General features: G+C 39.0%; 1 long non-coding RNA gene across 1 annotated transcript; it reads right to left on the reverse strand.

The window, feature by feature from the left end:
• Positions 1–1,809: 1,809 nt before the first annotated feature.
• On the reverse strand, positions 1,810–2,523 carry LOC147631138 (uncharacterized). Its single transcript, XR_015267464.1, has 3 exons — positions 2,394–2,523; positions 2,173–2,304; positions 1,810–1,982 (listed from the first exon to the last, which is right to left on the reverse strand). It is a non-coding gene; the product is annotated as an uncharacterized LOC147631138 (long non-coding RNA).
• Between the last annotated feature and the right edge of the window lie 3,948 nt (positions 2,524–6,471).

Genomic DNA, 6,471 nt, shown 5'->3' on the forward strand with positions numbered 1-6,471 from the left:
GTACACAACTCATAGTTTTGACATGCAAACCTTAATTAAGATATGACATGATTATCACATCTCTAGCAAATAGAAAAAGTTTTATGAAACCAACATGCTCAAAATTGAATATGCGATATTGAGATTAATATTCATGGTGGGTACTCACATGATGTACTAATAGTTCTTCAATATGATTACTACATCTCTAGCAAATGAAATAGGTGCAAGACACCACAAAAGTTATGCATGTTCAATACTAGGACATCACAAGCAAAATGAATTGCTTGAAGGGAAAAACTCATGTCAAATCACTAGACTCAATCTTCTTTACTAATGTCATCCACATAGATATTGCGACGATGCCTTCTCTCTTTGATGAGGGCATTGAATGCAATGTCATTACACATCATCTCAGCCATAGCACCTGCATAAGAAGGCAAAAAGCTAAAATAGATCAATCAATATCAATGCCTCATTGATAATAATATTCTCCAACAAATAGGTTTAAAAAGATAAAACACGAGAGTAACATACTTACTAGTCGTCTGGAAGATTAACAACCATTTCCACATCTTCGGAATCATTTAGAGTCCCATAGTTGCTTAACACATTTCCCTTTCCTTTCTGTCCATCCAAAAATGGTTGCAATATAGAATTGCAAATGTCAGGATCATTCTCAATAGATAAGCATGCTCTCCCAGAATGCACGCATGCTTTTTGCATAGAACCAGTCCCAGCACCTAAGTCCACCACATGTCCAGAAATTGGACACAAGAACTCCAAGAAGTACAACATCATGCATGGAGCCTTCTCCAATGCACCTCTCCATGGAATACTCTCTCCATGTTTTATAGTCTGCTCACTTGTTGGTAAATAATGATGAAACAAACTACTTCCAAAAGCAATGCCCAATTTGGTACCAACCACGGAAGCATTTCCAGGATTACAAACACAAGACATACTAGCCCGATGAAGAAGGCATAAAACCACAACATCCACCTAAAGATAAGAAAAGAATTAAACATATACTTAGTACAAGCCATTTCATTATACGAGAGCATAAATTCTTTCAACAGGTCATTGTATGACAATTATCTCACCTTATGATCAATACCACCAACTTTGATTGTGCAATATGCATCCAAGCATTGCATGTACATTCGACATGCAAACTCCAATCTACTGATCCTAGCATAACGCTCAACCAAATGAAGAACATGAGGAGCACACATAACTAGGATCCAGCCAGAATCTGAAACAACTGTGGCCGCTACTAGCAAGGAGTAGCGTACATGGTCCTCTGTTAATAAATTCCAAGATGGAGATGTGGAATCCTCTACTCCAAGAGCTTCTAGCTGTGTAGGCAGATCAATAATGACAAAATCTGTAGCCCAAGCAACACTCTTACCATTTCTTGTTTTTCTTTCACCTCCAAGACCCACAAAGTATTCCTTCATGTCTATATAGGCTTGTGTGAAGTTTGAGACAGACAATTGCTTCCCAAACTCGACATAATCATAGCACCATGAAGCATCACATGTGCCACTCTGATTCAAAGTTAGAGAGGTCAATGGAATGTACAAAAAGCGGACAGACCTATCTTTCCATTTACATCCTTTCAGAATGGGTGTAGACTGCAGTACCTGCACATCTGTACCCACACCACATATGTAAAGACACAAAGTGATAACAACATATGTTACACAAACAAATAACAGCTTGAAAAAAGATCAAGAGAACTTACCATTATTAGTACCTGGATTTTTTGGTGGCCTACCACCCTTCTTTAGTTCCATACTTGAATTTTTGTTACTTGTTCTCAAATTTGAATCTGACCCTAAGATTCTGAGGGTTGCTAGTTGTGTCTCCTTTGAGACTTTTGCAATGGAGATGTTATACAACTTTTCCAATGTGACAATGGATGATTTATCATCAAATGGGAGGCTCCACAAGATATTAAACCAATCTTCACCATTTGTTGGTTTGACAATAGACAGAATCTACATATAAACAGTACATGCAATCGTCACACTCAACTGTATTTTTTAATCATACAATTTTAATCATACAATACATGCATATCCCATACCTTGATCATTTTGTAAACAAAGATCATATGACCAATCTCAAAAAACACTTGAACACTTTAAAAAGTCAACTTTATGTTAAGAATCATTAAATTAACCATACCTTGATCATTTTTCGACCATACTTGAGATTCACATCCTTTCGAATACTTTTAAGTGATTTCTCCATATCAGCAACACTCAAATTTGGCTGAAGTTCCTTTAGCTTTGCCTCATAATCTTGCTTGTATAGTGGCTAAAATATATTCCAAAGAGATGAATGAGTACAATGAATTAGTTAGTTCTAATTTAAAAGACATCCATGACAAATGGTATGAAACTTACTGCAAATACCATTCTCCCTAGCATCAGAGATGTCAAAGGATACCAAGTACTTGATCCTTTACTGCTTTCATTTGCCCTATGCTTTTCAAGTGTCTTTTTTTCTTCCTCAGAAAAAAGTGATAAGTACTCATTCTCATCACATGAACACATTGTCTTCGTGTTGAACAAATAATCGCTGAGTTTAAGCATATCACTAAGCGGAGGAAAAGAAACTAACGAGGATTTCCCGACGTGTGCATACCTTTCAGACTTGCGTGGCCATGACACCAAGCGCTACGTGTTTAAGGTTGAGACGCCGTCCACAGATGCAACGACCCCTTGTGTCAGCACCTCTCGACGTCGCGCCAAGCACATGGGGAGTTCTCACTCATCGCGGCTTACTAACCATTGGATATGGAGGTTCTCACTGATATGACGATAAGGAAGATGAGCCAAATGTTCAAGTCACAAAACCACCTGTACAAAGGCCAGCTCCTTTGAGACCATACAAGTGTGGTATGCGTGCCTCATGATTTGTATACCGCCATGCAGAGCAAGGGCGAGGGAGGCAGAGCGTTGATGATTTGTATACCGCGATGCAGAGCAAGGGCGAGGGCGAGGGAGGCAGAGCGTTGATGATTTGTATACCGCAATGCAGAGCAAGGGCGAGGGCGAGGGAGGCAGAGCGTTGATGATTGAAAACGAAAGGCGTTGAAGATTGAAAACGAAAGGCCAAAATACCCCTTTCGTCGACGAAAGGGGTATTTTGGCCTTTCGTTTTCAATCTTCAACGCCTTTAGGCAGAGCGTTGATGATTGAAAATGAAAGGCGTTGAAGATTGAAAACGAAAGGCCAAAATACCCCTTTCGTCGACGAAAGGGGTATTTTGGCCTTTCATTTTCTTAAAAAAATTAAAGAAAATGAAAGGCCAAAATACCCCTTTCGTCGACGAAAGGGGTATTTTGGCCTTTCATTTTCATGAGGAAAAAGGGGGGCCACCCCCCAAACGATGCCAAAATTTGTCGGTCATTTAAGGATACCGTCTTCTTGTTATTTGTGTAAGATTCTCATGATTTTATTGTTATAAAAAATTTCATGAAAACGATGCCAAAATTTGTCAGTCATTTAAGGATACCGTCTTCTTGTTATTTGTGTAAGATTCTCATGATTTTATTGTTATAAAAAATTTCATGAAAATATCGTGTGTCTGCTAACACAATTGCAAAAAAACAAAATGGTTGTTTGAAGTTTTAAGTCGCTTTTTCATAGGGATATCAGTTCAAGTTATGGCATTTATGGTTGGTGTTTAAGAGACTAATGAGGAGAATTAAGACAAACGTTTTTTTTTTCAAATTTGGGGCCCCTTTTTCCTCATGAAAATGAAAGGCCAAAATACCCCTTTCGTCGACGAAAGGGATATTTTGGCTTTTCATTTTCATGAGCCCTTAAGAAAATTTAAAGGCCAATAGACCCCTTTCGTCGACGAAAGGGGTCTATTGGCCATTTATTTTCATGAGAGCCTAGAGTACAGAGAGACACGAGGGCGCGGGAAAGGGGGGCGACGTGCGGGTGGGTCGCGAGATCGCGAGGGTGAGGGCGGCGATGGCCGATCCAATCCATAATTCATCCAAGGGCTCTCATGAAAATGAATGGCCAATAGACCCCTTTCGTCGACGAAAGGGGTCTATTGGCTTTAATTACAATCTATGCTACCAAACTATGATGTTAATAGGAACCATGACTTATAATGATTATCATACGAATTCGATTGAATGCAGCAATGATGAGTGATCATTTAATTAAACATTATTACTGTGTGAGGTTGATAATTTTTCATAATTGTGAGGTTGATAATTTTACTATGTGAGGTCGACATACAATTAAATATCTTTTTGATTAATATTCAATTAATGATAGACCCCCTTTTGGAGAGAATAATTAAATATAGAGGCCAATAGACCCCTTTCGTCAACGAAAGGGGTCTATTAACCTCTATATTTAATTAATGGTTCATGAAAGATAGAGGCCCATAGACCCCTTTCGTCGACGAAAGGTGTCTATTGGCCTCTACCTTTCATTAATAATTGATGAAAGATAGAGTCCAATAGACCCCTATAATCGATGAAACAGTCTTTCGGCATATTTTTAACATCATAATTTATATTCAAAAGGTTAGAGATGTGCTAACCAACCATTTCTTGTTCGCCACAGTTATAATTTATATCTATCTATCAACTTTATGTAGCAATAATGAAATGTCATTGCTAGCGAGAATGGCTTGCAATAACTCCCATACGTGTCAAAGAAAGGTTGGGGATTAAAAGGTCTAAGAGTCCATGGTATTATAGTATTGTTGTTAACAAATGATGGCTAAAATTTACATCATGGTTCAGTACCATTGTCACACTTGTGCCGACTTTCACAAGACCTATCTTACAAAGTTGTGAGTATAAACAATGGGCAGTGTGTGCAAAGCATTTGTGAGCATTTTTTCTTGCGGCAGACTCTTGTTTCAAATGAGTTCTTGAAACGAATACTCTGCTCTTGATCTCACCCTTTGGACTTCATCTCATTGAGTTGCACAGCTCAACCATTCCGTTCTTATGGAATCTGTCACAATTCAGAATGAGGATAGATCTTTGCATATGTTTGTTCGCACTTCCATAGGTAGAGGAGTGTTGTCAGAGATGGTGCTTGATAGCCATTTTCAATTCACACTTGGGTCCATATCTGTCCATCAGCACTTTGGTGATAATGGGTCTGATTTGACAATGGAGCTGCAATACGTGGCATGCTAGGATTTCCCATTGGGGCCACTACATTATAGAGGTTGGTTTTGTATTTCTCTTGATTTTTTTTGTCATGTTAATAATGTAATTTTGCCATTACAATATCTCTGCAGAGTATGTCAGATAACGAGAAGTACTTGATACCTCGAACAAATCTAGCAGAGTCTATTCATGGTAGTTGGAGGGCTGGATTGAACCATGTCAAATATGTTGGTCTCTACAATGCCTCTATTAGTGACCTCTCAAATGCAATTTTACAAAGCGCTAGATACACATCTTTTTTGAAGGGCCAGTTTATCAGAAGTGGGCCGAGTCTGCAGACCTTAAAAAAAAGATCTTTAAAATCTCGGATTGACATTAGTGCCAAAACAGTTGTTGATCTAACAAGTGATGTTGCAAAGGAAATGGGTGTTGCATCTGAAGTATGTTTTAATGATGGAGATGACAAGACTGTGCGAAGGAAAAGACCAAAGTCAATGCCTTCAAATATATGTGAGGATGATAGTCACCGCCCTGAGTACAATTATGCAAATAAGAAAAGATACTCCATGTCTTCAAAATCTAGTACTAAATTTGCAACAGAGAGTTTTGAGGATGATGATTCCAAGAGTGTACAAGAATATGAAGTGCATGATGCAAATTGGGCATTACGAAGAGTTCCTGTAACAAGCCAAGTCCGTTGCCAGGCTTGGCTTGGACAAGGAGGAAAATGTAACAAGCTTGTCAATATAAAGGATCGTGAAAATCGACGTGGAGTTGTTGCACCATCATTCTTTGGGAGGATTCAAACACCAATTGGAGTGCGCTCCCAAATGAATTGGTTTTGTGGAAATGATGTAACCCACACGTGGAAGCCATCAACTAGCATTACAGGTATTCCAGGACCATCACCAGGAAGGTGGAAGGTTCAATCAGGAACATCCTTGACAAGTGCAAAGATTGCCAGGTTGACAAGCTCGGGGTTTGTCATATTAGGAGTGTCAACTCCGATGGTGGGTGCAAGTTGTGCTTCACCAATTCAAGCCCATGATGAAACAATAGTATTGCATGAAGATCGACCTCAGCGTCGAGATGGCAAAGCAATCAGATGGCGAAACAAAATCTCCAAAGAAATGGCAGATAGAATTCAGAGGTCATTGGTCATGAAATGCATTGTTAAGGACGCAACAGTCGTGAAGGCCATGGAGCATGCTGAGTTCATTGTTTCTACAGAAGGATCAATGCAAAAAGGTATTGAATACAAGATTGACATTTCTCCATTTCCTTCTTGCAATTGTGAAGACTTCATTGGACGATTCCGCAAATTGGAT

This window comes from Cibotium barometz, chromosome 15 (assembly GCF_041138505.1).
Source record: "Cibotium barometz isolate CiBa-2024 chromosome 15, ASM4113850v1, whole genome shotgun sequence".
In the NCBI taxonomy this organism is placed as follows: domain Eukaryota; kingdom Viridiplantae; phylum Streptophyta; class Polypodiopsida; order Cyatheales; family Cibotiaceae; genus Cibotium; species Cibotium barometz.